We start from the raw sequence: 16,142 nt of genomic DNA on the forward strand, positions 1-16,142 counted from the left end.
GGGTAGTATGTAGTGACCCGCTCTTTTATATATTTTAAATCCAGTAATGAGTGTTTATTTTTGTTCATCAGTGAATGAAAACGGTTATTATCCTGATATGAATTCAGCTGATGATCCTGAATTTATATTGTTAAAACAGTCAATGATATTATTTCAGAGTTATAACTGACTTAGCAAAGTCACGTTATTTATTTAACGAGATGGAACTAGATTTTTTTTTTTTCACTTAAGTCGTGGATTATTTTCGACTCGTGAGTTAATTAAATCTGCGGATTTAATTTAAATATTAGAACAACAAACGAATTAAATCTACGGATTTAATTTAGATTCATTTTATAACTTATCGATTTTAGCAAGAAATCACATGACGAAATACGAGATTTATGTAAATATACAGTATCAAGCAGAATCGAAGCCAGTATTTTATTACAGTTACAGAATCACCGAGACTTAGAAAATACATCATTAATTCTTCTCTACATTTTTTTTTCTTTCTTTTTCTTTCCATTAATTTTTGTTCCCCACTTCTCTACACCACTTTTCCCCACCACTCACTTTCCCCCACCGCTCATCATTTTTCCCACCACTCATCACTCAATTATGCAATATTACACCATTGTCACTCCCAATCTTCACAAGGGAATTCACCCAGGAGAAATCTGCATTCATCGCCCTGCTGCCAAAATTTCAGAGAGCTATTCCAGTTCATCTAGTACCTCAACAACAGCCAACCAAACATTAAGGTATTCATCACCTCACTTACTTCAAGCTTATGTTACATGCTCAAAACCAACAACACATTTCAGTTAATTTCCATAAGAATGCAGAATACAGAGTAGAGTAACACAACCACATTATATCACCATATATCAATATTTCATCCTATGTTCAGATTAGAAAGAACATGAGTTCATATTCATGAGTTCATATTGCCACTACCATAAGAACCTCACCACACAGCACAGTCTATCGAATTTCACATTAGAGGTATAAGAACCTAGCTTTTAGAAATGAGGGGGCTACTGCCCTGTTTGTTTGGGCCGAAGGACGTCGAGTGGGCGGCAACTCGCGGGGACAGCAGCGTCGGCGGCGTCGAGCGGTGAAAGGCAGACGACTCCCGACCTCGGCGATGGCTCTCGCCGATTCTGGATTTCAGCAGCGGCGGAGTACCCTTCGCCCGAATCCAGCAGCAGCGTGGCGTGGCTCAAACCTTCGACCCCGGAGATAGCAGCAACGGCGGACCCTCCCCTGCTCGCCGGAAATCGCACAGCAGCAGCGGCGCCGCTCGCCGGTTCCGCGGCGGTGGCGGATCGAAGCAGTGGCGGCGATCCCCAATTTGTGAAGTTAGGGCTTCCTTTGTTCCGTCGATTTGGAGAGGGAGAAAGAAATTACGAGATGAGCAGGTAGAGACCGTGGCGACGAGCAGACGGATTCCGACATGCAGCGGCGCGGCGAATCTCCCGGCCTTCCAGTTGCAGCGGCGGCGGCGCTCTCTGAATTGGGGAGGAAATCAGGGCTCCCTTTTCGTTTTGCCTTCGTCCGTGAATCGAGAGGGAGAATAGAGGTGTGACAAGGGAGAAGCGGCGAAGCGCCGCCTCGCCGGTTTGCGGAGCGGCGGCGGCGGGCGCCTCGGCTGAAGGCAGAGCGAGAGGGAGAGAGGCGTGCTTGATTTGAGAGATGAGAGAGACCGAGTATTGAGGGTGAGAGGAAGGCATTTGGGCCGAACTCTTCTTTTGATGGGCTGAAGTATATTTATTTTACAATTGGGCAGTTCTTTATTTAGTGTTGGGCCTCCTCTTGTTCTTTTAATGATGGGCCAGCCTTTCAAAGTATGTAAGCCCAGATTCTTTAATTTCATTGGGCCGAATTTATTTAAATTGAAGCCCATCTATTTTATTTAATTGGGCTGTTATATTCTTCGTTGGGCCTCGTTTGATTTATTTAATTGAGCTCAGCTAATCAAATTATTTATTTATTGGGCCAAGATTTATTTAATTACTTGAGCCGATGAATTATTTCAATTAGGCCTCTCATGTTAATTATTCAAGCCCACTTTTACTTAATTAATTATTATGCTGCCTTATGTTGAGCCTTTTAATTATTTAATCTTATAACATTACTTATTCCTATTTATTAAGCCGATTAATTATGAGGTTATAAAGCGAATAAGCTGAAGTATTTATTTATTTTCTATTGACTACGAGGAGCGGGGTTTATTTAATTGACGGATTAGAACACCCCGAAGAGAACGGATTAATTTTTGTTAATTATCCGGCTTCATGAGACGAGACTTAGCTTTTGTTTAAATCCGATAGCCTGGATTAACAATAGAAATTCCCTGATTATTATCTCAGAATAATAGTTCATGCATACGAGATTCATGCATAGTTTAATTACGCATTCTCATTTAATTGAAAATTTTCCCTCGATTTAAAGTCTTACATTATTTTCTCGGATTAAAGGTCGAACGCAAGAATAAGAGCTCGTCAAGGAGTCACTAATCTGTAGCAAAGCTTTGCTATCAGGTGGGTTACTTTCATATATATCAAATGAGTTTAATGTTATGTTTGAACAGTTATTTCATTGCAAAATCTTTGAACTGAAAATTATTTCAAATGTTGTCTTGCCATAAATGTTTCAATGTTTGGTATGATATCTATCTGATGTGGCTTTGCCAGTTATTATGCAATCGAATTCGGGTCCTGAGCAGTTGATAGCTATCCTGCCAGGGCTAGTGTACACCAGTGACCGTGAGTCATCTAGCGGGTTGGCCGGTCAAGTGTCCGTGAGAGGTGGCCACCTCTCCGGCACACAGTTCCAGATATGATAGATTACAAGAGAATTTAGTCTGCAGACGAACTTTAAGAATCACAAATGAATTTAGTAAGCTTGGGCCTTTTTAGCGAAAAACTCCCTTGCTGTACTGTTTATGATGGCATGACAATTTACAACTTTACGAAGCATGTTATATTTCATAGTAGGCATATGTGCCCACTGAGTACTTTTGTACTCAGCCCTGCATATATTTCTAAATGTGCAGGTTGAGCAGCTGCCGATGGTGATGAAGTGACGAGCGAGACTCTTTTGTCTTATTATGTATTAATGAACTCTAGGGTTACATGTCTTCATACATGTAATCAGAACCTTATTCCGCTGCGTACTCAGAATTTTTATGTTATTTTGGATAAGTCGGAGTTATCCGAACTTACTAGTTATTTGAGTCTATACGACTAAAACTCCGTTATATTAGAAATATCCCTGTTGTTAACAATGATACTGCGATCCTTTCTTGTTTGAATATTCCCCTTTCTACCCCGCTTCTAATCTCCCTCCATTAGTCACGGTTTCCCCGGCTTAATTATCCTTAATTAGGTCCGGTCGTGACAGAGTGGTATCAGAGCAGTTTATTTGCTCTGAACCCTAGAGTTAACCAATTTTTCTAGTATGATCACTGCTATGAAAGAGTCAGTCGACCAAAGCTCATCACTTCATCACATCGTCATGCTCAGCAAGAAAGAAGGTGGTAATGATTTTAAAACATTGAGAAGTTCACGTTCTATATGAATGTACTGATGCTTACATTCAAGTTTTATGCTTTATTGATTGATTAGATATCTCAATGAACTTAGATGCGTTAAGAATGCATGATCACTGTTACGAGAAAAACAATAGAAGCTAGAAACTCAGTTATATTTCACTATAGCCATGGTGAAGAGCTAAGAAAGAGGAAGAGAATCCAATGAAAGCAGTGCAAGCAGAGTGCCACGCACGAATCACTGAAGCAGACATAGTTCTTCATTCAGATTGTTCACGCGAGACAGAACACTTAATCGACTATTGCCTTCGATGATAGTTTAAGTACAATATTGATTATAAGTGATGAGTGCGACCGATGTAATCAGTTAGCTAATTCCTAATAAGCTGAGACTCGCTTCTAGCCTCGATTATCACTAGCTATGGCTTGAGGATAACCTTCATGATTCATGTATGAACTTCAGAGTTAGACTTACGAGGGGTCAAAATGCTTTGTATATGATGTTATAATATTACGATTAAAGCTATCAGCTTATAGTTTCAGATATTCGGAACCATTCTACTTACAGTACCTATCGCAATAGATAAGGACATGACTGAGAATCCCTATTGATTACGATCACTTACTACGAATTAGAAAGACGAGATGTGATATGGGTACTAGTAGTTACCAACCATTATGATTGATCATAAAAGTTTACGCAAGTGTGTAAGAAGAGAGAAGTTCTCGAAGATGGTTTAGAGTTTAATAATAGCTAGAAGCGCCGACAGTGGATCAATGCTGAAACAAAAGAATTAAGATTCTAATGAGACCCTAAGGATATACTCAAGATAAATATATATACCTTAACCTATCGAGGACATCGCCTCAGTTAGAACGTCTTGGATTATGCATTTAGTCTGGTAGCCGCAATGAGAGCATTGACTAAGGTCATTTTATGACTTAGCATTACACATGGAGACACATACCCTATAAAGGTGCTCAGATGAGCAAAAGCTATTTCCTTATTGAATGCGTGATGATTCAAACGGTTTTTGCAATAAAATGAAAGAGTGCTTCAAATTATATGGTTGCATTTCAAGCGCTATGTGAAGAAACACTAAGTACTAGAAGTACTACATTAAGATCATATAGAGGAACATTGTTGAGTAAGGTCGAGCCTACCTTATTTCGCCTATAGAAGATGTTTAAGGATTGCATTAAACTAGGAGGTAGACTCCAAGTTTGAGAAGCTCTAGAATATTCTCAAGGACATGTTCAAGATATTAAGAAGAAAGTGGTGATTTTAGACCAAATATACCTTTTGCAGCCAAGGAACAAGAGTCGCCAAGTTCGGAAAAGTATTTCCGAATGACTGAGAAGTAGTTGTGTCGGACCTGGCCAGTCCACATGGCCAAAATCTCAGTAGTCGTCATATATGGGTCTTTAAACCTATATATTTTAAACCTTCATCTGAAAAGCCAAACGGTTTCAGACTATTAGGTCAATTCGTTTCGACCTTTCAGTCAATTCATTTCTACCCTATGGTTATTCATTTTCAATTGTTTGGCAAATTATTGAAACACTTTGCCTAATTTCCATTTGTGATTTGAATCATTGCGATCTACTAGCTATTGGTAGATTTTCTGTGATCCAAGGACAAACAGATACTCATCAGATTAAATCAGTCAAGCACGTAATGCATACAGACATTCTTTTGTGCATTTAGTAGGACGTTATTTGTGTACTTCGAAAACGATGATCATTTCGATGCTTTTGTATGCCCCTACGTTGGCTTAGTTATTTTGACAAGTATTAGTACGAAAATGCTGGTTCATAGGGCATTTCGGAACTGAGCTCTTTCATGATGACCTTGCTAGATAGCTAGTTCATCGTGTATAATGCTTGGATAGATCACCAGATCTATATTCAATTGTTGATGAAATAGTCCTCATTGATACTAATTTCTCATGTCTATGTAGCGACCCTATCAGTCTTTTGCGGCAAGTCACTTCCGCTATGTTATTTATATACTTTCATGAGGAAGAGTATGAGCGAGATTTGAGAATCAAGAAAACAATTTACAGAATCGATGATATGCATCTGTGTATTACATTGGTGACTATATGTCGACTCATCGGAATGCCAACAAAGCAAAGGCGTCCGAGAGAAGTTGGATAGAACGATAAGAACAATAGTATGCCTTGTGATGTTGCATTAACAACTTGTGTTTTGACCTAATAGAATGCCGCCAAAACGAGGACGACCAAGAGGAGGGGGCAGGATTCCCCGAAATGAAAGAAGAGGCCCAGAAACAGGGCCAGAACCAGAACCCGAAATAGTTCAACCACCTATTCAGCCAGAACGACGGATTGAAGAATTATTCTTACGACAGAACCCACCTACCTTCAACGGGACAGGAGACCCGGCAGAAGCTGAAACTTGGGTTCGCGCTATTGAGCGCATTTTCAACTTCCTGCGTTGCACCGACCAAGAGCGCCTGACTTGTATGTCCTTTCAGTTGACTGGGTCAGCTGATTTCTGGTGGGAAGCACGGATGAAAACGATGACAGCAGAGCAGTTAGAAAACCTGACTTGGGAACAATTCAAAGCCGGTATATATGACAAGTATATACCCAAGAGCTACCGCAAGAAGAAGGAAGCTGAATTTTACAATCTAAAACAAGGGAAGATGTCGGTAACTCAATACGACAGGATGTTCTGCGATATGTCTAGATATGCGCCGGAACAAGTTGACACAGATGAAAAGATGGCTGAAAAGTTTTGTGCCGGTCTGAGGCACGAAATTAGGATGGCTTTGGCAAGCCACGAAGGATTGTCTTACACTGAGTCGCTCAGCCGAGCGTTAGACATTGAGGCAGCCATGCCAGGAGAAAGACTTGCAATTGTACCTGCGCCAGCACCTCCACATGATCAAAGATATAATCAGAATTTCAAAGAAAAGAGGAGATGGGACAACAGTAACCCGAACCAAGGCGAGAAGAGGCCATGGCAGGGACGGGTCTTCCAGTCACAGGGCTATGGAGGTCAGAGTGCACCGAAACAGATGGGAAATAACCAACAGAGGGCCCCACATTGCCCCAAATGTAACAAAAATCATGTGGGAATCTGTAAGGCCGGCAGTGATAGTTGCTATATCTGTAACCAGAAGGGGCACTATGCAAACCGGTGCCCGAATAAGCAACATGGAACGAGTTCAAGGCCAAACCCACCTATCCAGGCTCCGCATCTGCGAGCAATTCAAGCTTTGCCCCAACCATACCCAAGGCAGCAACCACAGTATCAGCAGCCACAGCAGCACCAACAGCTACAGTACCAACCACAACCTCAACAACAGTATCAGCAACAGGCCCGCCAACAACAGCAGCGACAACAGAAACAACATGAAAAACCTCGTCATGCTAGAGCCTATGCTATGAGGCAGAAACAGCCCGAGAACAACCAGGGAAACCTGGCAGGTATCGGCATGCTACTTAATACCCATGTCGTACTTCTGTTTGATACGGGCGCATCGCATACTTTCATTTCAAGTACATGTGTCGACACCTTAAAACTTAAAATGGAAAGAGCTGACCAGGAGTTGAGTATATCATCACCTATAGGAGGGATGACGATAGTCAAACATGTGTGCTTGAACTTAGAATTGAACATAGGATCACTCAAGATGGTGGTGCACAACTCATATGTTATACCGATGAGAGACGTGGACATAATTCTAGGAATGGACTGGCTGGTTGAAAATTACGCCACCATCCTATGTAATGAAAGACGGATATCATTTCGACCCCCAGGAAGGGAGCCGTCACATTTCCACGGAATTAGTATGGGAAGAAGAAAGATGATCATCTCCGCCCTGCAAGCAACGAAAATGATGAAGAAGGGATACCCAGCTTACCTCGTATACTTGCACGGAGAACTGGGAACTGAAAGGAGCATAGAAGATGTAGCAATTGTACGGGACTTTTCAGATGTATTTCCAGAGATTCTGCCAGGGCCACCACCGGACAAACCAATTGAGTTTACCATTGATTTGGAGCCCGGGGCAGCTCCCATTTCGAAGGCACCATACCGAATGGCTCCTAAAGAGTTGGAAGAACTCAAGATACAACTGCAAGAACTTTTGGAACTTGGATTCATTAGGCTAAGTGTATCACCTTAGGGTGCACCCGTACTTTTCGTAAAGAAAAAGAATGGCACATTGCGAATGTGCATAGACTATAGGGAACTGAACAAAGTGACACTGAAGAATAAATATCCTTTACCAAGGATAGATGACCTCTTTGACCAGCTCAAGGGAGCAAGCGTGTTTTCAAAGATTGATTTGCGGTCTGGTTATCACCAGCTGAAGATTCTACCAGAAGACGTACCTAAAACGGCATTTCGAACTAGGTATGGCCACTACGAATTTGTAGTTGTGCCATTCGGACTAACCAATGCGCCAGCCGTGTTCATGGACCTCATGAATCGAGTGTTCCATCCGTACTTAGACAAATTTGTCTTGGTATTCATAGATGACATCCTGATATACTCGAAGAATGAGAAAGACCATGAGGAACATCTGAGAATTGTTCTAGAAACGTTGAGGACGGAGCGCCTTTATGCCAAATTCAGCAAGTGCGAGTTTTGGCTCAACGAAGTCACGTTTTTAGGACATATTGTGTCATCAGAAGGGATTAAAGTGGACCCTGAAAAAGTGCAAGAAGTGCGCGAATGGAGATCGCCTACTAACCCTAATGAGATAAGAAGTTTCTTAGGATTGGCAGGTTATTATCGGAGATTTATGGAAGGATTTTCAAAAATTGCAAGGCCAATGACGCAACTACTCAGGAAGGGAATAAAATTCTCTTGAACAGAGGAGTGCGAGAAGAGCTTCCAAGAACTTAAGGAGAAATTAACTACGACACCGGTGTTAACCGTCCCAACAGCTGACAAGGAATATGTGATCTACACAGACGCGTCCAAAAATGGACTTGGCTGCGTGCTGATGCAAGAAGGAAGAGTGATAGCATATGCGTCAAGACAGCTTAGGCCACATGAACTGAATTACCCGACTCATGATCTGGAGTTAGCTGCAGTGGTGCATGCGCTGAAGATTTGGAGACACCACCTATATGGAGTTAGGTGTGAGATATTCACAGACCACAAAAGCCTGAAATACTTTTTCGAGCAAAAGGACCTTAATATGAGACAAAGGAGATGGCTCGAACTAGTGAAGGATTATGACTGCGGTATTAACTACCACCCGGGTAAGGCCAATGTAGTAGCTGATGCATTGAGCCGTAAAACTCAATCTAGGTTGGGATGCCTCGTCACCCAAAAGAATGAGCTCATCAAAGAGTTTGGAAAAATGAGCATAGAAGTGGTTAAACCACCAGGGACGATAGCAAGCGTTGTTGCAACAATACCTAGCTTGAGAAAGATGATTGTAAAAGCACAAAGAAAAGACGAGAAAATGGAGAAACTACGGGAAGCAGTAAGGAAAGAAGGAGTCAAGAATTATCAAGAAGCATCAGATAATGCTATCATCTTTGAGGGAAGGATATGCATCCCCCACGATGATGAGCTTAAGGATAAAATCATGAGTGAGGCTCACGATACCCCTTATACTGCCCACCCCAGGAGTACTAAGATGTATCAAGATCTAAAGAAGCATTTTTGGTGGGAAGGCATGAAAAGAGACATAGCATCCTTTGTAGAGAGATGCCTAGCTTGCCAACAAGTGAAGGCCCTACACCAAAGGCCATATGGAAAACTACAACCGTTGGAAATTCCAGAATGGAAGTGGGAGCACATCGCAATGGATTTTGTGACCAGTTTGCCCAAAACAAAGAGAGGAAACACTGCCATTTGGGTAATAGTGGATCGACTCACAAAATGTGCTCATTTTATACCAATACCGATCACACACGGGTCAGACAAGCTAGCTCAGTTGTATGTTCGAGAGATTGTACGCTTACACGGTGTACCCGTGTCAATTACTTCAGACCGAGACTCAAAATTTACTTCTAGATTTTGGATGAGCTTACAAAAGGAGTTAGGCACGAGGCTAAATTTCAGCACCGCCTTCCACCCGCAGACAGATGGGCAGTCTGAAAGGACAATTCAGACCCTCGAAGATATGTTGAGAACAGTGGTGTTAGACAGGGGTGGAAGTTGGGAAACAGTGCTGCCGTTGATTGAATTTGCCTATAATAACAGTTACCAGGTGACTATCGATATGGCACCATATGAGGCATTATATGGAAGAAAATGTAGATCACCGCTTTATTGGGATGAAGTGGGTGAGAGAAAAGTTTTAGGATCAGACATGGTCAATGAGATGGTTGAGATAGTCCGCCAGATCAGAGGGCGAATAAAAGAGGCACAAGATAGACAGAAATCTTACGCTGATGCACGTCGAACTGAGTTATGTTTTGAAATAGGAGACAAGGTCTTCCTAAAGGTATCTCCTACCAAGGGGATAACTAGGTTTGGTGTCAAGGGAAAACTTAGACCCCGATTCGTAAGACCTTATGAAATTTTGGAGAGAATAGGCCCAGTAGCCTATAGGTTGGCGTTACCGCCAAGTTTTGGAAACGCTCACAATGTTTTCCACGTATCACAACTCAGAAAATACGTTTTCGATCCAAAGCACATAATCCACCAAGAAGAGATGATCCTTTGCCCAGACTTGAGCTATGAAGAGAGACCGGAGGTCATTCTAGATCGAAAAGTACAACAACTCAGGAATAAGGCAATCACATCAGTGAAAGTCTTATGGAGACACCACGGACAAGAGGAAGCCACGTGGGAGCTTGAAGACAAAATGAAGGAGAAATACCCCGAACTGTTTTAGAAGAAATATGCAAATTTCGGGACGAAATTTTTGTTAAGAGGGGTAGTATGTAGTGACCCGCTCTTTTATATATTTTAAATCCAGTAATGAGTGTTTATTTTTGTTCATCAGTGAATGAAAACGGTTATTATCCTGATATGAATTCAGCTGATGATCCTGAATTTATATTGTTAAAACAGTCAATGATATTATTTCAGAGTTATAACTGACTTAGCAAAGTCACGTTATTTATTTAACGAGATGGAACTAGATTTTTTTTTTTCACTTAAGTCGTGGATTATTTTCGACTCGTGAGTTAATTAAATCTGCGGATTTAATTTAAATATTAGAACAACAAACGAATTAAATCTACGGATTTAATTTAGATTCATTTTATAACTTATCGATTTTAGCAAGAAATCACATGACGAAATACGAGATTTATGTAAATATACAGTATCAAGCAGAATCGAAGCCAGTATTTTATTACAGTTACAGAATCACCGAGACTTAGAAAATACATCATTAATTCTTCTCTACATTTTTTTTTCTTTCTTTTTATTACAGTTACAGAATCACCGAGACTTAGAAAATACATCATTAATTCTTTTTTTTCTTTCAAAATAAATGGGCAAGAGTTCGATTCCTGCCTCTTGCAAATTGGCTATTTTAAAAAAAAAAAAATTTTGTTCCCCACTTCTCTACACCACTTTTCCCCACCACTCACTTTCCCCCACCGCTCATCATTTTTCCCACCACTCATCACTCAATTATGCAATATTACACCATTGTCACTCCCAATCTTCACAAGGGAATTCACCCAGGAGAAATCTGCATTCATCGCCCTGCTGCCAAAATTTCAGAGAGCTATTCCAGTTCATCTAGTACCTCAACAACAGCCAACCAAACATTAAGGTATTCATCACCTCACTTACTTCAAGCTTATGTTACATGCTCAAAACCAACAACACATTTCAGTTAATTTCCATAAGAATGCAGAATACAGAGTAGAGTAACACAACCACATTATATCACCATATATCAATATTTCATCCTATGTTCAGATTAGAAAGAACATGAGTTCATATTCATGAGTTCATATTGCCACTACCATAAGAACCTCACCACACAGCACAGTCTATCGAATTTCACATTAGAGGTATAAGAACCTAGCTTTTAGAAATGAGGGGGCTACTGCCCTGTTTGTTTGGGCCGAAGGACGTCGAGTGGGCGGCAACTCGCGGGGACAGCAGCGTCGGCGGCGTCGAGCGGTGAAAGGCAGACGACTCCCGACCTCGGCGATGGCTCTCGCCGATTCTGGATTTCAGCAGCGGCGGAGTACCCTTCGCCCGAATCCAGCAGCAGCGTGGCGTGGCTCAAACCTTCGACCCCGGAGATAGCAGCAACGGCGGACCCTCCCCTGCTCGCCGGAAATCGCACAGCAGCAGCGGCGCCGCTCGCCGGTTCCGCGGCGGTGGCGGATCGAAGCAGTGGCGGCGATCCCCAATTTGTGAAGTTAGGGCTTCCTTTGTTCCGTCGATTTGGACAGGGAGAAAGAAATTACGAGAGGAGCAGGTAGAGACCGTGGCGACGAGCAGACGGATTCCGACATGCAGCGGCGCGGCGAATCTCCCGGCCTTCCAGTTGCAGCGGCGGCGGCGCTCTCTGAATTGGGGAGGAAATCAGGGCTCCCTTTTCGTTTTGCCTTCGTCCGTGAATCGAGAGGGAGAATAGAGGTGTGACAAGGGAGAAGCGGCGAAGCGCCGCCTCGCCGGTTTGCGGAGCGGCGGCGGCGGGCGCCTCGGCTGAAGGCAGAGCGAGAGGGAGAGAGGCGTGCTTGATTTGAGAGATGAGAGAGACCGAGTATTGAGGGTGAGAGGAAGGCATTTGGGCTGAACTCTTCTTTTGATGGGCTGAAGTATATTTATTTTACAATTGGGCAGTTCTTTATTTAGTGTTGGGCCTCCTCTTGTTCTTTTAATGATGGGCCAGCCTTTCAAAGTATGTAAGCCCAGATTCTTTAATTTCATTGGGCCGAATTTATTTAAATTGAAGCCCATCTATTTTATTTAATTGGGCTGTTATATTCTTCGTTGGGCCTCGTTTGATTTATTTAATTGAGCTCAGCTAATCAAATTATTTATTTATTGGGCCAAGATTTATTTAATTACTTGAGCCGATGAATTATTTCAATTAGGCCTCTCATGTTAATTATTCAAGCCCACTTTTACTTAATTAATTATTAGGCTGCCTTATGTTGAGCCTTTTAATTATTTAATCTTATAACATTACTTATTCCTATTTATTAAGCCGATTAATTATGAGGTTATAAAGCGAATAAGCTGAAGTATTTATTTATTTTCTATTGACTACGAGGAGCGGGGTTTATTTAATTGACGGATTAGAACACCCCGAAGAGAACGGATTAATTTTTGTTAATTATCCGGCTTCATGAGACGAGACTTAGCTTTTGTTTAAATCCGATAGCCTGGATTAACAATAGAAATTCCCTGATTATTATCTCAGAATAATAGTTCATGCATACGAGATTCATGCATAGTTTAATTACGCATTCTCATTTAATTGAAAATTTTCCCTCGATTTAAAGTCTTACATTATTTTCTCGGATTAAAGGTCGAACGCAAGAATAAGAGCTCGTCAAGGAGTCACTAATCTGTAGCAAAGCTTTGCTATCAGGTGGGTTACTTTCATATATATCAAATGAGTTTAATGTTATGTTTGAACAGTTATTTCATTGCAAAATCTTTGAACTGAAAATTATTTCAAATGTTGTCTTGCCATAAATGTTTCAATGTTTGGTATGATATCTATCTGATGTGGCTTTGCCAGTTATTATGCAATCGAATTCGGGTCCTGAGCAGTTGATAGCTATCCTGCCAGGGCTAGTGTACACCAGTGACCGTGAGTCATCTAGCGGGTTGGCCGGTCAAGTGTCCGTGAGAGGTGGCCACCTCTCCGGCACACAGTTCCAGATATGATAGATTACAAGAGAATTTAGTCTGCAGACGAACTTTAAGAATCACAAATGAATTTAGTAAGCTTGGGCCTTTTTAGCGAAAAACTCCCTTGCTGTACTGTTTATGATGGCATGACAATTTACAACTTTACGAAGCATGTTATATTTCATAGTAGGCATATGTGCCCACTGAGTACTTTTGTACTCAGCCCTGCATATATTTCTAAATGTGCAGGTTGAGCAGCTGCCGATGGTGATGAAGTGACGAGCGAGACTCTTTTGTCTTATTATGTATTAATGAACTCTAGGGTTACATGTCTTCATACATGTAATCAGAACCTTATTCCGCTGCGTACTCAGAATTTTTATGTTATTTTGGATAAGTCGGAGTTATCCGAACTTACTAGTTATTTGAGTCTATACGACTAAAACTCCGTTATATTATAAATATCCCTGTTGTTAACAATGATACTGCGATCCTTTCTTGTTTGAATATTCCCCTTTCTACCCCGCTTCTAATCTCCCTCCATTAGTCACGGTTTCCCCGGCTTAATTATCCTTAATTAGGTCCGGTCGTGACATCAGTCGCCAGAATGGCGAAGGCGTTAGTGCCACCAACCGACGCTGAAAGTGGGGATCCTTCCTCGATAGTGTCTCTAGTAATACCATTGTCGGGTTGCACGGCATCATCAGTGCTTCCGTTTGTGATCCTACTTGCCCTGATTGGCAGTCGGAGAAGAGGGATCCGTGTCCGTATGATTCTTCCTGCAATCTTCAGTACAGTGGCCAACAACAGAACAAATCCAACAGAAATATGGGAGATTTTCATATCCAAATTCAATCTGAAAAATGTCATCACCATATTTCACATCAAGAAACTCAGGGATCTCATTAGCGACATTCATTTCAACAAAAACACGAGCAAAATATCCAACAGAGGCTCGAGCAGAACAACCATCAATGACAATCGGCGTGCCAACATGTCTAGCAATACCAGTGAGGACCTCAGGATGCCAAAAATCATGCGGAAGATTGAAAATGCGAAGCCAAACCTGGGCAAGAGTGGACGCAACTTTGTTAGGATTAAACTTGGGAACCCATGTCTAAAGGTGGAGAATGCCAGTACGAAGGGGCCACGGAGCTTTAGAGAAACCAACAGTGTAATCTTCCAGCGAGAAAAACTTCATAGTGAAGTATCCTTTGCCAAGATGAATAATCTCCCATGGAAGGCTAGGCTTCAATAATCCAGTGAGCTCATGAAAGAGATCAACAACAAATCGCGGAGAATCTCCTTTCCGGAGAAATAGTCGGCCATGTATGGCTAACTGAAACGAACGAACTTGCCGTTGGTGAAAGGCATGAGAAATAGTGAGGCACGGTCGATCGTTTTCAACCAAAGGCTTGAGAATTGTGTAGTCGTGAGCCGGGATGACATCTGCCAGTTGACTTGCCCTTTGCTCGGCAGGGTGACCAGCCCTAACTTTCAACTTATCTGCAAAAGAGGCCTTCGGCTGAGGTGGAGGTGGCACCTTCTGAGGGATCAGACCAGACAACGAAAGTTCAGTCGTCTCTAGGAAGAGAACGCCGACAGACCCGTCTAGAGAAAGACCAACAAAGTTTGACTTGTTAGTCTCCGGCCTTTGTGAGAACATCGGGCCCCCAACCCTAGCCAGATTAGGGTTAGCATTCTGAAGCGGCTGCTGGGTCCGATCAGAGACACATGTTGACGACAAAGAGCAGTGAAGAAGCACCCCAACAGCGAGCATATCGACATGAAGATTGGTATCTAGAGTATCAAAAGAAGTAGCGGGGGTCATGGAAACCCTAGCCACCTCACCAAGCAAAGGCGGCGGCTGTGACTTATCGGCCGAACATGAAGACGAAAAACCAGACTGGAACGGAGATAAGAAATCGGCAGACCCTAGCTGCGGAGTTGGAAACCGGTGGCGCTAAAATAGGAGCCTTAAGATGCTGCACACTCACAGCAAGTTCAGGGAAAAGAACCGCGGCAGCTGATGGGAGATCAGCCGCCATTAGCGGCGGCGAAACCGTACCCCGGCGAGGGGGTAGTGGGGAGAAGTTATTTGACACGATCGGGAACTGTGAGTGCAATGGAGAGGACGCTGACATGGCCGGTCCAGAGAAGGCCAAAGTCGACGGCCACAGAGAGACGCCAGAGTCGGAGGAGCAACGGCGAAAGGGAGAAGACGGCTGCCCTAGCAGGGCCGCCGTCCGTGAGAGAGAGAGCTAGAGCGCATCCGTCAAAATCAAAATACAGGAAAAAAAATTGTAACAAAATATCTTATTTTATGACCAAATTAAAATGAAGAAATAATTTATTTAATTACAAGTATTTACTTTTTAAAATTAATTAAATAATTTTTTATTTAACTAAATTTGATCAAATTAAATTAACAAAATAATTCAAATTGTATTAATATCAATCACTCCACCAATTAAATGTGGATTTTTGGTTTGGGGAGTAAGGATATCCTTTTATATAGGTTTTATTTTGGTTAAATGATGAAATCTCATAAAAATCAATATGGGATAAGATTATTTAGATATATAAGAATGAATAAATATGAAAATCTTTCGAGAATTAAGATAAACAAAAATGCAAAATATGTGATGCCACATAGGTGTATTGCATTTTCCTATTTTATATACGGGTATTTTTATACTTGTTCTCATCCTAAACCCATATAATAACACAAACTAATTTCTTGAATTTGTTTAAATTTATAAAATATGTGTATAATCAAATAAAATTTAAAACAATAATTGATTAATAATCTCAAAAAAAATTCAAACAA

Source organism: Salvia miltiorrhiza, chromosome 5 (assembly GCF_028751815.1).
Source record: "Salvia miltiorrhiza cultivar Shanhuang (shh) chromosome 5, IMPLAD_Smil_shh, whole genome shotgun sequence".
Classification (NCBI taxonomy): domain Eukaryota; kingdom Viridiplantae; phylum Streptophyta; class Magnoliopsida; order Lamiales; family Lamiaceae; genus Salvia; species Salvia miltiorrhiza.